At 47.0% G+C, this 18,414-nt stretch overlaps 1 pseudogene; it reads left to right on the top strand.

Moving 5' to 3' along the window:
* The first annotated feature begins 17,044 nt into the window (after nt 1-17,044).
* Nucleotides 17,045-17,192, top strand: LOC119926234 (annotated as a pseudogene).
* The last annotated feature ends 1,222 nt before the right edge of the window (nt 17,193-18,414 follow it).

The raw sequence follows: 18,414 nt of genomic DNA, 5'->3' as shown, positions 1-18,414 counted from the left end.
TCAGGTCTGTGACTTTGGGAAAGTCACTGAACTTCTCTGTGCCTCGGTTACCTCATCTGTAAAATGGGGATTAAGACCATGAGCCCCCCGAGGGACAGCCTGATCACCCTGTAACTCCCCAGCGCTTAGAATAGTGCTTCGCACGATGTAAGCACGTAATAAATGCCATTATTATTATTATCATTATAGCGTCAGCACTGTGGACAGCCACTTTGGGCTTCAGTGTGTCCCAGAATCCCTTGCAGAGGCTAAATGACAGGCAGGGCTGAGAGAGTGTGACCAGCTTTGGACAGCCACTGGCACTATCAGCAATTCCTCCCTGTAAAAGTTCTTCCCAAATGTTGAGAGAAGACAAATAGTAGAAAAGGTTGAAATCCCTTCCCTCATGGGCTTTCCAGTCTACTGGGCTAGGTTGACACAATACAATTTACTATCAATTAATCGTGAATCGTATTTGTTGAAGCTTATTGTGTGGACTAAGCCCTTGGGAGAGTAATAGTGATAATGATAATAATAGTAGTACATGCTAAACTCTTAGGAATTCAGCAAGCACTGTCTTAAATGCTGGGGTAGATGCAAGATAAGCAGGTTGGACATAGTCCTTGTTCCACATGGGGTTCACAGTCTTACCCCCAATTTACAGATGAGGTTACTGAGGCTCAGAGAATTTAAATGACTGTCCATGGTCACACAGCAGACATGAGGCGGATCCGGAATTAGGATCCAGGTGATTCTGACTAATTCATTCATTCAATCATAACTATTGAGCGCTTACCGTGTGGAGAGTACTGTACTAAGCACTTGGAAAGTATAATCGATGACAGAGGCAATCCCTCCCACTCAACGGGCTCACAGTATAGAAGGGGGAGACAGACAAAAAAACAAGTAGACAGGCATCAATAGCATCAAAACAAATAAATAGAATTATAGATATGTAAACATCATTATTAAAGTAGAGTAATAAATAGGTACAAATATACACAAATGTTGTGAGGGAGGTAAGGGGGCGATGGCGACGGGAGGAGGGGCAGAAGAAAAGGGGGCTCAGTCTGGGAAAGCCTCCTGGAGAAGTGAGATCTCACTAGAGCTTTGAAGAGGGGAAGAGAGCTTGTTTGGTGAATGTGTGGAGGGAGGGCGTTCCAGGCCAGAGGTAGGACGTTTGACAGGGGTCGACAGCGGGCCAGGGGAGAACGAGGCACAGTGAGACACTTGCGGCCCCAGAAGAGCAGAGTGTCTGGTCTGGGCTGTAGAAGAGAAGAGAGGTGAAGTAGGAGGGGGCAAGGTGATGGAGAGCTTTGAAGCCAATAGTTAGGAGTTTTTGCTTCATGCGAAGGTTGGTAGGCAAGCACTGTAGATTTTTGAGGAGGGGAGTGACATGCCCAGAGCGTTTCTGTAGAAAGATCATCCGGACAACAGAGTGAAGTATAGACTGCAGCGGGGAGAGACAGGAGGATGGGAGATCAGAACGGAGGCTGCTGCGGTAATCCAGTCGGGATATGATGAGAGAGTGTTCCAACAAAGTAGCAGTTTGGATGGAGAGGAAAGGGCAGATCTTGGCGATGTTACAAAGGTGACACCGGCAGGTTTTGGTGACGGATTGGATGTGTGAGGTGAATGAGAGAGCAGCGTCAAGGATGATACCAAGGTTGCCGGCTTGTGAGACGGCAAGGATGGTAGTGCCATCCACAGAGAAGGGAAAGTCAGGGAGAGGACAGGGTTTGGGAGGGAAGATAAGGAGCTAGTCTTGGACATGTTGAATTTTAGGTGTCGGGCAGACATCCAGGTGAAGCTGTCCTGAAGGCAGAAGGAGATGCGAGCCTGGAGGGAGGTAGAGTAAACAGGGGAGGAGATGCAGATTTGGATGTCATCTGCGTAGAGATGATAGCAGAAGCCTTGGAAGTCAATGAGTTCACCAGGGGAGTGAGTATAGATGGAGAACAGAAGGAGACCGGGAACTGGCCCTTGAGGAACCCCTAATATTAAGGAATGGGAGGGTGAGGAGGAGCCCGCTAAGGATACTGAGAATGAACAGCCAGAGTAACAAGAGGAGAACCAGGAGACGACGAAGTCCGTGAAGCCGAGGTTGGATAACGTGTTGAGGAGAGGGGTTGGTCTACAGTGTCAAAGGCAGCTGAGAGGTCGAGGAGGATTAGGATATATTAGAAGCCATTGGATTTGGGAAGACGGAGGTCCTTGGTGACCTTTGAGAGGGTGGTTTCAGTAGAGTGGAGGGGACGGAAGCCAGATTGGAGGGGGTCCAGAAGAGAGTTGGAGTTGAGGAATTCTAGGCAGCGTGTATAGATGACTTGCTCTAGGAGTCTGGAAACGAATTGTAGGAAGGAGACAGGTTGATAGGTGGAATGGACAGTGGGGTCAGGTGGGGGTCTTTTTAGGATGGGGTAGAGGTGGGCATGTTTAAAGACAGAGGGGAAGTGCTCTATCCACTTTATAACACCGTATCAGACACATTTCCTGCACCTTCAAGAAGGGAAAATAGAATGGAAAGATAAATATGCAATTATCGGGTGCCATTTTACAAATGGGGAACCTGAGACTCAGAGAAGTGAAGCGACTTTCCCAAGATCCCCCAGTAGCACAGAGAAAGAGGCAGGATTAAACCCCAAGCCCTCTGATTCCCTCTAAGCTATGCTTGTGAGAGTATAGTAGAACAGAGCTGGTAAATGTGTATACTGCCCGCACAGCTCACAGTCAGGAAGAGAACTCCTAGGCCCATATCCACTAAATGAGGATGGAAATGAGTTGAGTCGTATTTGAGTTAGGTGAAGTGGGTTTAGAGGGCTGGGAAATTAATCGGGGAAGCTGGTTGGAGGAGGGTGGATTTTAGCAGTGCTCAAAATTCAGAAAGAACTGTGCTCTCTCTGATTTCGAGTGGATAAGAGAGGCAGTTCCAAGCTAGGATGGAAACGAGGGAGTAACAAGTAGAAAGGTGCTTTGAGAGCTGAGAAGGCGTGTTGAACAAGGGAAAGTCGGTGAAGTGCAGTCATAGGGCGGAAAGCCTTCAAGCCGATAGTGAGTTTTTGTTTCTCGTGGGAAGACACAGCTTGTCAGAGAGGAGGTTGAGTAGAGGAGAGGTGTAGGCTGAGCGATGCTTTAGGAAAGGACTTGATGAATACTGAGGTATGCTTGTGTTTTTGTGTGTACAAGTGTGAATCAGATATGTGAGCAAATGGAATTAGTTTGAAGTATATGTGTTTTTGTTGTTGTTGTTTGTTTTATGGGCCAGGTACTGTAGTAAGCACTGGGTGGATCCAAGCTAATCGGGTTGCACATAGACCTCCAGCACTTAGAGCAGTGCTTGGCACATAGTAAGCGCTTAACCAATACCATTATTTTTATTATAGCCCATGTCCCATAGGGCGCTCACAGCTGTGGTCCCCATTTTTCACATGAGGTAACCGAGGCACAGAGAAAGTAAGTGACTGGCCCCAGGTCACACAGCAGACAAGGAGAGGAAGCAGTATTAAAAGCAAGGTCCTTCTGTCTACCAGGCCCATTCTCTCTCCATTAAATGGACGGATTTATGTGTAAAAGCCTTTCTTGTTTGACTCTAAAACCACTGAAAAACTTTCACAACAGTCATGTACATATCTTTATGTTCTCTGACTTCTGCTCTCTGCTATTCATTTTAGTTTCCGTCTCCTCAACCAAAATTAATTCTCTTGATATTTTTAAGTGCTTACTGTGTGCCAAGCAACGTAGTAAGTACAGGGGAGATTCAGGATAATCTGCTAGAAAACAGTCCGTGTCCCACGAGGGATTCACAGGCTACGTAGGAGGGAAAACAGGTATTTTTTACTACGAAGAAAACAGAGAGGTTGAGAAATTAAGTCACTTTACCACGGCTATACAGCAGAGAACTGGCAGAGTTGGGGTTAGAAACCAGGACTTCTGACTCCCAGGCCTGTGTTCATCCAGATGGTGCACCCTGCATCTACACGGCTCGAAGCTTGGTGCTTCCAATAGAGTGGTAGGTCCTTGGGGGCAGTGATCATATGTACTAATACCGTGTCCTCTGTAGGTACTCAATAAATAGAATTGATTGACGTTGTCGTATTCCTTCAACCCCAACATCAATGTCCTTAAATTGAAATCTTCCCTCCCTCTTCCTGTGCAGGGAGTCGACATCATTCCCCAGAAATGTTCAATGTCTCCACGGTGAACTCAAAGATCATCAGTAACTGTCTCCTCTCCATAGAGAATCACCAGCAAGTGTCCCGTCAATTCCTTCACTCATCCCATCAATGGACTCTAACTTTGGCTTTTCCCTCATCACATGCAGAAAGTCCATAAAAGTCCAACGTCTCCACAGTGAGGGAATTCGTCCTGTTGGGTTTCTCAGAGAACTGGGAGCTGCAGCTGATCTATGCCGCGCTGTTCCTCCTGGGCTACCTGGCGGCCCTGATGGGGAAACACCCTCATCTTCGCCGTCGCCGCCCTCGACCGGCGCCTGCACACCCCCATGTATTTCTTCCTCAGGCATCTGTTCGTCCTCGATCTCTGCCTAATCTCCATCACTGTCCCCAAGTCTGTCGCCACCTCCCTGACAGATCGTAGATCTATCTCCTTCCTAGGCTGTGTAGCCCAGGTCTTCATCGTGGTCATTTTGACCATTTCCGAGCTGTTCGTCCTCATGGCGATGCCATATGACCGCTATGCTGCCATCTGCTGCCCCCTGCACTATGAGCTCATCATGGACAACACGGCCTGGGGAAAGATCGTCGCCGCGTCCTTACTCAGTGGAATGCTGTTTGGGATATTCTATTCAGCCTCGACATTCTCCCTGAGCTTCTGTGAGTCCAACGTTGTCCAACAGTTTTTCTGTGACATCCCCTCCCTGTTGAAGATCTCCTGCTCCGAAGACCAGGTCGCCTTCGATGTGAGCCTCACCGGTGGGGTAGCGTTATCTGTCGTCTGTTTCGTCTCCATCGTCGTCTCCTACTTGCGCATCTTCCAGGCTGCGCTAAGGAGAGAGCCACCGAGAGCCGGACCAAAGCCTTCTCCACCTGCCTGCCCCACCTCTCCGTCTTCACCGTCTTCCTCTCTACGGCCATCGTCTCCTACCTCAAGCCAGTGTCATACTTATCCTCGACGTTGGACGTGCTGGTGTCCGTGTTCTACACCGTGGTGCCACCCTCACTGAATCCCCTCATCTACAGCCTGAGGAACCAGGACGTGAAGGCAGCCCTGGGGATAGTTCTAAAGAGGAGATTCCTCTTCCCTCTTCTCAGGGACAAAATGTCTGTTTCCTTTTTCATCAAAGTTTCCTGTTTCATCAGGGTTCTGACCCAGGGGGTATCCATATTAAGAGCTGTCCAAAGAGAAAGTCCAGTGTCTGAGGATTTGTCAATGTCTGGGACAGAGGTTTAGAAGCCGTGTGCGACTGTCAGCTCAGTGTTGGCAGAATTCTCGCAATTCTGAAATTCACTTTCCAAGCCCTTGTACAGTGCTCTGCACACGGTAAGCACTCAATAAATATGACTGAATGAATTAATAAATACCTGACAAGGCTCTTGGAGAGACATCATGGCTTAGTGGAATGAGCATGTGGCTGGGAGCCATGAGATATGAAAGGTCTGCCCGGTTCTACCACCGGCCTACTGTATGACCCTGGTCTAGCCACGTAACCTCTTTGGGTCTCTCTATAAAATCGGGATTGAATATGTGCGCTATCTTTCTCTTGCAGTCTGAGCCCCTGTGGGTCAAGAAACCTGTCTGATCTGGTTAGTCTGTTTCTACTCCAGGACTTGACAGTTTGCTGCAAGTAAATTGTTAGTGAATTCAGTAATTATACTGTTTCTACTACGACTGATAATAGTAATTCTATGAATTTTAACATCACTTTTGATGGTTATGAAAATCCGAAAATCGGAGGGTGACAAGGGAGAAGGGACGTTATCGTGGAAACTGTTCCCCACATTTGTTTACTTCTGATGCTTGTCTCCCCCTTATATACTGTGAGCCTGTTGTGGGCAGTATATAAAATCTCAAAAATCTCCAGTAGCTACCAATCAATCTGCGCATCAGGCAGAAACTCCTCACCCTGGGCTTCAAGGCTGTTCATCACCTCGCCCCCTCCTACCTCACCTCCCTTCTCTCCTTCTACTGCCCAGCCCGCACCCTCCACTCCTCCGCCGCTAATCTCCTCACCGTACCTCGTTCTCGCCTGTCCCGCCATCGACCCCCGGCCCACGTCATCCCCCGGGCCTGGAATGCCCTCCCTCTGCCCATCCGCCAAGCTAGCTCTCTTCCTCCCTTCAAGGCCCTACTGAGAGCTCACCTCTTCCAGGAGGCCTTCCCAGACTGAGCCCCTTCCTTCCTCTCCCCCTCGTCCCCCTCTCCATCCCCCCATCTTACCTCCTTCCCTTCCCCACAGTACCTGTATATATGTATATATGTTTGTACATATTTATTACTCTATTTATTTATTTATTTATTTATTTTACTTGTGCATATCTATTCTATTTTATTTTGTAGTATGTTTGGTTTTGTCTCCCCCTTTTAGACTGTGAGCCCACTGTTGGGTAGGGATTGTCTCCATATGTTGCCAATTTGTACTTCCCAAGCGCTTAGTACAATGCTCTGCACCCTGCAAACGCTCAATAAATACGATGGAATGAATGAATGAATACATTTGACTGATCAAATCCTTGTCTCGAATCCATTCGTTCATCCAACCATCCATCCACCCGACCATCCATCCGTTCATCTATCTGTCTGTTCACTCATCCATCCATCCATCCATAATAATAATAGTGGTATTTGTTAAGCACTTACTATGTGCCAGGCATTGTACTAAATGCTGGAGCAGATACAAGCTAATCAGGTTTTACATAGTCCCCATCCCACATGGGGCTCACAGTCTCAATTCCCATTTATGATGAGATAACTGAGGCACAGAGAACTGAAGTGCCTTGCCCAAGATCACACAGCAGGCAATCCACCCACTCATCCATCCATCTATTCATCATCTACCCTCCGTCCATCCATCCTCCGTCCAACCACCCATTCATACATCCATCTATCAATCCATCAATCCATCAATCAATGGTATTTGTTGAATGCATCCTATGTGTAAAGTACTGTAGTGAACGCTTCAGAGAAATCAAAATAAATTCAACACCACCCCTGTTTTCCAAGAGCCTAAAATCTAACAGAGACAAACACATAATTAATTAATGGGGGGACGAAGAAGAGAATGTAAAGAATGGTAAGTAGATGACTATGTGCTTAAAGAGTACATTTTATACATAACACTATGTACAAAACTATAATGGGGGGTGTGAGTACAATCATGGAGAAGTGGTATAAGGTGCAGATTGGTAGTTGGGAGGAGATGCCTTAGGGAGAAGAAAAATGAATCATGCGAGGCATCCTGGAAGCGCTGATGTTGGAGGGGCTTTCTAGATGGGGAAAGCTGTGCTCTGATGGACTGGAATGGGGGAGGAGGAAACGTGGGCTGACAGATTATTTCTCCATTTTCCATCACCGAGATATTTTGAAAGGGGACAGGACCATTCAGAGGAGAGAATGCACTGACTTCCTCACCCCAGTTTGGTACAGTGTCTCAGCTCTGAGATAGAAGAGGACGAACCCTAGGCAACAAACCCTTCTGAAACCAGGGATTTTTCCGTCAAGTTCACCCAGCCAGTATCAGTGATTCTTTCCCATCACCCCTCCATAACTGATAATAGTAATAATAATAATTGCATTTGTTAAGCGCTTACTACGTGTCAAGCACTGTTCTAAACACTAATCACTTTGTCCCACCTGGGGTTCACAGTCTTAATCCATTTTCCAGATGTGGTAACTGAGGCCCAGTGAAGCTAAGTGGCTTGCGCTAGGTCACACAGCAGACAAGTGGTGGAGCTGGGATTAGAACCCACGTCCTCTGACTCCCAAGACTGTGCCTTTGCCACTAATATGCTGCTTCTTATGCTGCTTCGCTGGGTTGATCCCCCAAGCCAGCCCTGGGGAGGGTCTTAGGGTGGATTTAGAGTCATTTCTCGTTCTCTCTAAATTTGCAATCAGAAGGAGTCAGAAAATAAAACTGATTAAATGACCAATTGATTGTTGGAAGTCATGAATAAGATGAAACTCAGAGAGGCAGCGTGGCCTAGTCGATAGAGCATGGACGTGGGAGTCAGAATGACCTGGGTTCTAACCTCGGCTCTGCTACATTTCTGCTGTGTGACCTTGGGCAAGTTTCTTCACTTCTCTGGGCTTCAGTCCCTCATCTGTAAAATGGGGATTGAGACTGTGAGTCTCATGTGGGACAGGGACTATGTCCATCCTGATTAGCTTGTATCGCATCACAGGACTTAGTGCAGAGCCTGTCACATAGTAAGTGTTTAACAGGTACCATTGAAGAAAAAAAGAAGCTGAAGCGCCCAGCCGTTGACCCAGATGGTCCCTAACAGAGGGAACCGTTAGGATGCTGTTGTCATGGGAACCCTGCAGACAAGTGCCAACACCGGATCTTAATCTCTGTGAGGACTCAAAGACTGTGGGGACGAGCCACCTTGATCCGATCCTCCTGGGCCCCCTCGGAGTAGTGGTAGCTTTATCTAAGGAGATGGGGACCTTGTCTGGAAAGCGCGTCTCAGAGCCTGCGGGAGAGCAGAGAGGGCCTAACGTCTCCTCACTGTCCCTCAGGGCTCCCCCAGCCTACGCTGGCCTGGGGAGAGTGACCGTGGTTCGGGAAGGACAGGGGGGGACCATCGATATGAGCGTGAGGGTCACTCTGGGAAGACGTTCATACCCGGGGTCCAGGGTGGAGTTGTAACCAGGGCTGCGTACACAAGCAGAGAGAAAATGTTTGCCCCTACGGTAATCTCCTAGCTGCCTCCATCTACCTACCAAACACGGGCTACCTTGGCTGCCGGGCTAGGACGTTATGACATGGTGTCAGCCCTGTGCCGTGGTGACTTCAACCATCATCTTAACCCTCCGAGCAGGGACAAGAGGGTACGACTGAGAGTGCACCAGCCAGGCGCTTCATCACCAATTCCCCCTTAGAGGACTTCCCCCCAAAATCTTGGGAGGATGCAAGAGAGAAACAATGTGGTCTATTGGATAAATCATGGGCTGGGAGTCAGAGGCCTTGGGTTCTAATAACTGTTCTATCTTTTTTTATTGTTAATGCTATTTGTTATGCACCTACAATGTGTCAAACATTGTTCTAAACACTGGGCAACTTAATCAGGTTTGACACAATCCCTGTACCTCATAGGGCTCAAAGTCTGAGCGGGAGGGACAACAGGAGAACTGAGGCACAGAAAAGATAAGTGACTTGCCCAAGGTCACACAGCAAGCAATTGACAGAGCTGAAATTAAAGCCCAGACCCATGCTCTTTCCATTGGGTCAGGCTGCTTCTCTTCTGGGTGATCTGGGGCAAGTCACTTCGCTTCTCTGTGCCTTAGTTCCCTCATCGGTAAGATGGGGACTAAGACTGTGAGCCCTGTGTGAGACGGGGACTGTGATACACCCAATTTTCTTGTATTACTCCCAGAGCTTAGTACAGTGCCTGAACATAATGAGAGCTTAAGAAATACCATAAAAAGAGAGGTAAAAGCCATAGTCCCTGCCATCAAAGACTTCCCAATCTAATAAACTAGATAAGCAAAATGTCATTTACATCTGGGAGGAGAAAAGAATCGAACAACGGATATGTGGATGAGAAGCAGCGTGGCTTAGTGGAAAGAGCACGGGGGTGAGAGTCAGAGGTCATGGGTGCTAATCCTAGCTCCACCACTTGTCAACTGTGTGACTTCGGGCAAGTCACTTAACTTCCCTGGACCTCCGTTACCTCATCTGTAAAATGGGAAATAAGACTGTGAACCCCAGGTGGGACCTTCTTTCTTCCCCAGCGCTGAGAGCAGTGCTTGGCACGTAGTAAGCGTTTAGCAAATACTACCATTATCAGTATCAATATTATTATTAGTGCTTGAAAATCATATTTTTGAGTGCTTAATGTGTGCAGAGCGCTATTCTGAGTGCAGAGGAGAGTTCCCTATAAAAGAGTTGATAGACCTGTTTCTTGCCCACAAGGAGCTCAAAGTTTCTGAGGGAGGCAGACATTAATCAATCAACCAATCGGAGACACTTTTTGAACGCTTACTGTATGCAGAGAACTGTACTAAATGCTAGGTGGAATACAATATAAATGAGTTGATTGACATGTTTCCTCAAGGAGCTTACGATCAGCAGGAATATCCTGAGCGTCTGCTCAAGATTCCTCAGTATTCATGCATAAATTCTGGAAATGGTCACACACAGATGGTGGGAAGAAGTAAATTAGCTAAATCCACCCTGAGACGGTGGAATTCCAGAGCGTTTTCGAGGGTGGGAAATCTCCGGGCTGGGGAATTGAAAAGGGTGGATTTCCAGGCCAAAGGAAGGGTGGGAGCCAGAGGTGGGAGGAGGAAGTGTCGAAAACGAGTCACGGTAAGAAGGTTGTTTTTGGATGGTTGGTTGAAGAAAGCGGATAATGAAAAGGAGAATTAGAACAGTTGGATGGCACTGACACAAGTGATCAGGAATTCATTGAAGTCAACCCAACTACTATCCGTTATTCCTCTAGACTGTAAGCTCGTTGTAGGCAGGGACTGTGACTGTTTATTATTATATTGTTCTCTCCCCAGCATTTAGCACAGTGCTCTGCACACAGTTAGTGCTCAATAACTACAACTGAATGAATTTATTTTCCACCTTACAGGTTGCTGCTGCAATCAGGTTCCCTGTGCTAGAAGCAATGTGTGTTTGTGTGTGTATGTTTCTACATGTGTGCATGTTTATATATGTGTGTGTGTGTTTGTAAGTGTGTGTGTATGTGTGTGTGTGCACGTTCACATATACAAGGTGTTGGGTAGCGGAAGCAGAGAACAAATTTAGGCAGTGGGGCTTGTTAAGACAACACAGAAAAATATCTCCCTCCAGACTTTAAACTCAATGTGGGCAGGGAATTTGTCTAACAACTCCGGTGGGGTTGCCAAGGGGAGACAATTTCAGGAATTCCCTTAAAATGGACCAAAATAATGTGAAAATTTCTATCTTTCCTTATCCCTGCCAGATAACGAACTCAAAGCACTTTTTGAATTCAACAACTGTCTCTTCTCAATAGAGAATCACTAACAAATGTCCTGTCAGTTTCGTCACTCATCCCATCAATGGACACTAACTTTGACTATTCCCTCATTACATGCAGAAAGTCAGTGCTGCCTCTCCAAAATGCCCAATGTCTCCATGTTGACAGGATTCCTCCTGCTGGGTTTCTCCGAGATCCAGGAGCTGCAGCTGGTCCAGGCCGCATTGTTCCTCCTGGTCTACCTGGCGGCCCTGACGAGTAATCCCTCATCGTCACAGTCACCGACCTCGACCAGCTCCCCTACTCCCCCATGTACTTCTTCCTGAGGCATCTGTCCATCCTCAACCTCTTCCTCATCTCTTTCACCGTCCCCAAATACGTCATCATCTCCTTGACTAATAACAGCTCCATCTCCTTCCTGGGCTGCGTGGCTCAACTCTTAAAGGTGGTCTTGTTTGTCGTTTTGGAGCATTTTGTCCTCATGGCGAAGCCCTACGACTGTTATGCCTCCTGTACTATGAGGTCATCATGGACCCAGGGGCCTATGAGCAGATACCGCCACTTTCTGGCTCAGCGGGAGGCTGCTTGGGGTCCTATTTTCTGCTTCGACATTCTCCCAGTCCTTCTGTGTGTCCAACGTCGTCCAGCAGTTTTTCTGTGACGTCCCCGTTCTGCTGAAGACCACCTGCTCCGAGGACCACATCGCCATAGACGTGAGCATGACCCTCGGGGTAGTGTTAGCTGTCGTCTGCTTCGTCTCTATCATCATTCATTCATTCAATCATACAATCATATTTATTGAGAGCTTACTGTGTACAGAGCACTGTACTAAGCGCTTGGGAAGTTCAAGTCGGCAATATAGAAAGACAGTCCCTAACCAACAACGGGCTCACAGTCTAGAAGACTCACAGTCAACTCGTACATGCGCATATTCCGGGCCTTGCTGAAGATGCCGGCCGCCGGGGGCTGGGCCAAAGCCTTCTCCACCTAGCTGCCTCACCTCGCCATTGTTATCATTGTTATTTTGGTAGCCATCATCGCCCATCTGAAGCCACCCTCGGACTCCTCCTAGATGCTGGACTGCTGGTGTCTGTGTTCTACGCCGTGGTGCCTCCCGCCCTAATCACCCTAATCTACAGCCTGATGAACCGAAACACGAAGGCCGCCTTGAGGAGAATCCTTAAGGGAAGCTTTTTCCACCCTTTTCTCTGGAAAAAACCTGTCTCCTTGTGTTAATATTGCCATCACTCACCTCACTAAGACACCCTACAGACGGGTGTATATGAACAGTTTTCTTTTCTGGACAAAAGGAGGCTTTCTCAGAGTCCAGTGGGACAACTGATAAGATCAGTGTGTGACGGACAATCCCGCCTCAGAGAGCATTGCTCTGGGGCTGATACAAGCTAACAGGTTGGACCCAATTTATATCCCACAAGATACTCTATCTTCATCCCCATTTTACAAAAGAGGAAACTGAAATCACAGAGAAGTGAAGTGACTTGCTCAAGGTCCCACAGTAGACAAGTCCTTCTGACTCCCAGCCCTGAGCTCCAACCACTTGTTCACGCTGCTTCACTTGGGTCAGTCATTTAATCTTCACAATTAACAAAATAATTTTTTCCTTCCCAGACCACTGAAGCTCTCCAAAATCTATTAGTCTCACGTGATGTGGAAAAATTCCCTCCTTGTGTTGCATTCCTTAGTATCGATGTTTTCTTCTGAATGAAGTTTATCTATCCGACTTGCTACTCTTCCTTACCGAGAGTGAACGTGCTATCAGTGCTGTGACTTGTGAACTGAAGTAATGGAAAAAGCATGGACCTAAGAGTCATTCATTCAATCATTTAATTGAGCATTTACTGTGTTCAGAGCACTGTCAGAGCGCCTGGGTAGACTGTGAAGTTCATCCTACCCGCCAAGGCTGTGTCACAGTGCCAAACCCTGGTAGGCAGCTGCCTGGTAGCCACGGTTAGGCAGTGGATAATAATAATAATAATAATAATGATATCTGTTAAGCTGTGAGGCACTGAACTAAGCCCTGGGGTGGATACAAGCCAATCTGGATAGAGGAGCTTGTGACGGTTTGGGTCACTGAACTGGACAACGCCCCTTCCTGCAAGTCCACTTACCGAATGGGGGACGTGAACCTCAACATAGGTCCCGAGTGTGAGTATCTCCCTGGACTGACTCCGCCTCTTCCATCCACTTCCTTGTTCCTCCCTGTCTCTCCACCCCCCGCTCCACCAACGTCACTCTTACTGGGGCAGCGTGGGTCTGAGGGGCTCTGCACTCCATCTCCTCTTGGTCGTCTGGGTTGGACAGGTGTTGAAGTCTCCAAAAAGCTGGCTACTGCATTTGGTAAACAAGATGTGCTCAATAAATTGCAGTGTTGGAATACTGGATGGATGAATGAATGTATGAATAGATTAAATGATTAGATGAGAGGAGATGTCTCTGAGCATTTGGTTAGGATTTGTATCCATCTTTTACTTCCCTTCTTCCAATAGTCATACCTACCCTAAGAGTGCGCCAATGTCCACCTCTTAAAAGCTTTACTGAAGGACATCTCCAAGAGGCCTTCCCTGACTAAGTCCTCTTTTCCTTTTCTTCCACTCTCTTCTGTGTCGCCTAACTTGCTCTCTTTATTCATCCCCCTCCCAGCCCCACATCACTAATGTCCATATCCATAATGTATTCATTCATTTTAATGCCTGTCTCCCACTCCAGACTGTAAGCTCATTGTGGGCAGAGAATGTATCTGTTATATTGTTGTACTATACTCTTCCAAGTGCTTAGTATAGTGTTCTGCATACCGTAAGCACTCCGTAAACGTGATTGACTGACTTCTAAATTGTTTTTATCATCATCATCATCCTCAGCCAAAGGTAATCATTGTGGTTCATCCATCCGGATTCTAATCCCGGCTCTGCCACTAGTCTGCTGTGTGACCTTGGGCAAGTCCATTCACTTCTCTGGTCCTCAGTTACCTCATCTGTAAAATGGGGACTGAGACTGGGAGCCCCACATGGGACAGAGGACTGTGTCCAAATCGATTTGCTTATATCCACCACAGTGCTTAGTAAAGTGCCTGGCTCAAAGAAAGTACTTAACAAATACAATAATAATAATAATTCCATTCCATTCTATTACAACATATTATATTATTTCATGTGATGATATGATATGATACATTATATTACAATACTTTATGTTATATTATTATTTTGACAAATGGAAGATACCTTGGAAAATAATTACAAGATCTAAATATACTGTTGCAAGTCTCTGCAGGGGGTAGCTGGATCTAACCCAGGAAGTATAAATTCATGGGCTCCTGATCATAATCATAATCAGTTATCATAATCATAATTATCAACATTATCAACGGTTTTCATGAAAAAGGGTGTAACAAGTGTTGAGTAGAAACAAAATGATCAGCTCAGACAAAGTCCTTGGCCATAAGAGGCTCAGAATATAAGAGAAAGAGAAGACATGTATCAAATCCTCATGTTACAGAGAGACCTAGAAAGGTTCAGTTGCTCAACCAAAGTCACACAGCTAGTCAGTGGCAGGGTTGGCATTAGAACTCAGGTGTCATGGCTCCCAGTAAACTGATCACTCCGCTTCAGACTGTAAGCATCTCGTGGGCAGGAAACCTGCCTGCCAAATCTTTTCTTTATCTTCTCCTCTAAATCCTGTCTTCTCCTTGATTTTCCCATTACCATAGATGACCCACTATTCTTCCTGTCTCACAAGCCCATAGCATGGCATTATCCTAGACTCATCTCTCTCATTCAACCCACAAATTCAATCCATCACTAAATCTTGTCGGTTCCAGCTTCAGAATATCGCTAAAATTTGCCCTTTCCACTCCATCCGAACTGCTACCACGTTAATCCAATCCCTTATTGTATCCCACCTTGATAACTTTATCAGCCTCCTTGCTGTCCTCCTATGCATATGCACCTCTGCATCAAACGGAAACTCCTCACCATTGGCTTTAAAGCACTCAATAACTTTCCCCGTCCTACCTCACCTCGCTACTCTCCTACTACAATTCAGACAGCACGCTTCGCTCCAGTAGTAAATATGATTGCTTGACTGATGGATTGAATATCAGCACAAGGAAACACACATTTCGACCTATAGAGGAGTCTGGGGGAATCTCCTTTTCAAGACTGTCCACAGAGCAACTTTCAAGTCCCGGTTCCTCAGGCTGTAGATGAGGGATTCAGGGCCTGGGGCATGACGGTGAAAGACCGTGACACCAGCAGGTCCAACACGGAGGAAGAGTATGAGGGCGGCTTGAGATAGCCAAGCAGCCTGTGGAGAAGAAGACGGCGACGACGGCGAGGTGAGGCAGGCAAGTGGAGAAGGCCTTGGCCCGGCCTTTGGCGGCCGGCATCCTCAGAACGGCCCGAAAGATGCGCAGGTAGGAGGAGACAATCAAAATGGAGCCTACGGCACCTATGGTTAGCCCAAAGGTCACACTCACGTCGATGGCGGAGTGGTCTTCAGAGCAGGTGATCTTCAGCACGGAGGGGACGTCACAGAAGAAACGATGGACAGCATTGGACCCGCAGAAAGACAAGGAGAAGATCGAAGCTGAAAACAAGACCCCGAAGAGCCCTCCGCTGAGCTAGAAGGCAGCCTCCATCTTCCCACAAGCCCCTTTTTACATGAGGACCTCGTAGCGCAGGGGGAGGCAGACGGCGACGTAGCGGTCGTAGAACATTGCTGTGAGGACGAAAAACCCCGAGGCAGGAAACAGGACCACCAGAAAGAGTTGAGTGGCACAGCTCAAGAAGGAGATGTATCGGCAGTTAGTCAAGGAGATGGTGACAGATTTGGGGACGGTGACGGAGATAAGGCAAAGGTCGATGAGGGACAAATTCCTGAGGGAGACGTACATGGAGGTGTGGAGGTGCGGGTCGAGGGCGGTGACGGCGAAGATGAGGAGATTCCCCGTCAGGGTCAACAGGTAGACGAGGAGGAACAGCGCCACGTGGACCAGCTGCAGCTCCCATACCTCCGAGAAACCCAGGTGAATTCCCTCACCCTGGAGTTGTTGGACGTTTCTGGGGGATGATGTCGACTCTCTGCACAGGAATAGGGAAGATTTCAATTTATAGGCTTTGATGGCTTCGATAGAGGAATCAACATTAATTCCCACAGGAGTAGATGTATCATTTGTACGTACTGAGAACCTACAGAGTTCAATAGTATTAGTACAAATTCATTCATTCATTCAATCGTATTTATTGAGCGCTTACTGTGTGCAGAGCACTGTACCAAGCACTTAAGAAGTACAACTTGGCAACATATAGAGACGATCCCTACCCAACAGTGGGTTCACAGTCTACAGATTCCTGCAGTCAAGGAATTCCAAGGTCACAGTCTTGTCAGAGTGGCATAGTGTAGTAGAAAGGGCACAGTCCTTGGAGTAGGAGGACTTGGGCTCTAACTGTGGCTCTACCACTTGCCAGTTGTGTGACCCTGTGCAGCATACGTAACTTCTCTGAGCCTAAGATTCCTCATCTATAAAATGGAAATTCAAGGCCTGTTTTCCCTCCTACTGAGACTATGATCCCCGTGTAGGTTAGAGACCATGTCCTACCTGATTACTTTGCATCTACCCCTGTACATACTACTTTGCTTGGTGTATAATTAACATTTAACAAGAGACACTAGTATTACTATTATTATTTGGAAGACAGAAACTAAAATAAATTGCAGATAGGAGACTACCAGAGAGCGTAAAGAGGTGTACTGCTGTGAAATGTTGTAGGTTAATCAATGCATTTATTGAGCAGTCACTATGTGTAGAGCATTGTACTAAATAATCGGGAGTCTATCATAATGGCGTTGGTAGGTACATTCCCTGCCTACGACGAGATTACAGTCTAGAAGTGATTTTATACTCAAACTAATATCCTCTGCCCCTCTCAGGATCGAACCTAGAGAGTTTACAGTACTCTACCAGTCTCGGCTACAGGAGGGAGAGTCACGGAGAGTCACACAGAGTCCTACCCATTCCATTCCTAGCTTGGCCAGTGGCTAGCGAGTGGAAGGCAATCTGCTACAAGTCAAACCTCACCTGTGCTGGGCAGAAACGGCATGGGTGAGAGTCGAGGGCAGAGACTCAGGTTTACTGCATGGAAGAAGGCAATGATAAACCACGGCCATATGTTTACCAAGAAGACTTAATGGATAAGCTACCAGCAGTCATTCTAGTATGTGTGTCCAAAGAATTTTCTTGGTAAACTTAAAGAAGTGGTTTACCATTGCCTCCTTTCACGCAGTGAAAACCTGAGTCTCTGCCATTGTCTTTGATGCATGTTTTGACCATTTGTTCATCTACCTTTGACGCTTTCCCAGTCCGCTGACATCCAGCACAGTTAAATCAACTTTGTCTGACCCTTCTGCTTGACCTTTTTGTTATGGGTAACCCCATTGAGAGTATCTCTCAATGGCATAGCTCTAGGTTACATTGCCATACGCCACCTCTCCTGCCACGGTAAGGCATTGATTCATAGGAGAACTTCCATTCAGAAGAATTGATGATGATACTGGGGTTTTTCCAAGAATTAATCACGCTCTCTCACCCCTGATAATCACATTCCAACTGAAAACGTTTTTGACATAAAGGAACCACTGACAGCCGAAGTGACTGTTGTCGGTGCCAATGCTCGGTTGTAGCATCCGAGCGTGGAGAGTGGTTGCCATGGTAGCTGAGGTGGGTTGCTGGAGGGAGGAGAGCTGTGTCAGTTATGGGGCCACTGGTGGATAGAGCACAGGCCTGGGAGTCAGAAGGATGTAGGTTCTAATCCCAGCTCCCTCACAAGTCTGTTGTGTGATCTTGGGCAAGTCACTTCACTTCCCTATGCCTCGGTTACCTCATCTGTAAAACGGGGATAAGAATGTGAGCCACATGATGGACAGGGACTGTAGCCAACATGATTAACTCGTGATTAACCCAGCGCTTAGAACAGTGCTTGGCACACAGACAATGCTTAACACGTACCAAAATTATTTATTATTTATTATTGCTGGCAAGCCATTCCCCTCCTATAAGCCTGCCCTGTCTGGGGTACGATCTTGGTCTGAATTATTCTCTCCCCCCTTCTAGACTGTGATCTTGTTTTGGGAAGGTATTGTCTCTATTTGTTGCTAAATTGTACTTTCAAAGCGCTTAGTACAGTGCTCTGCACACAGTAAGCACTCATTAAATACGATTGAATGAGTGAGGGAACTCTAACCTGTTCCCCGAGTGTGAGAATCTTCCCAGACGGCTCCATCTCTGGCTTCA

Source organism: Tachyglossus aculeatus, chromosome 3 (assembly GCF_015852505.1).
Source record: "Tachyglossus aculeatus isolate mTacAcu1 chromosome 3, mTacAcu1.pri, whole genome shotgun sequence".
Lineage (NCBI taxonomy): Eukaryota > Metazoa > Chordata > Mammalia > Monotremata > Tachyglossidae > Tachyglossus > Tachyglossus aculeatus.
Note: the sequence above shows the minus strand (reverse complement) of the source record. Positions and strands in the feature narration are given on the sequence as shown.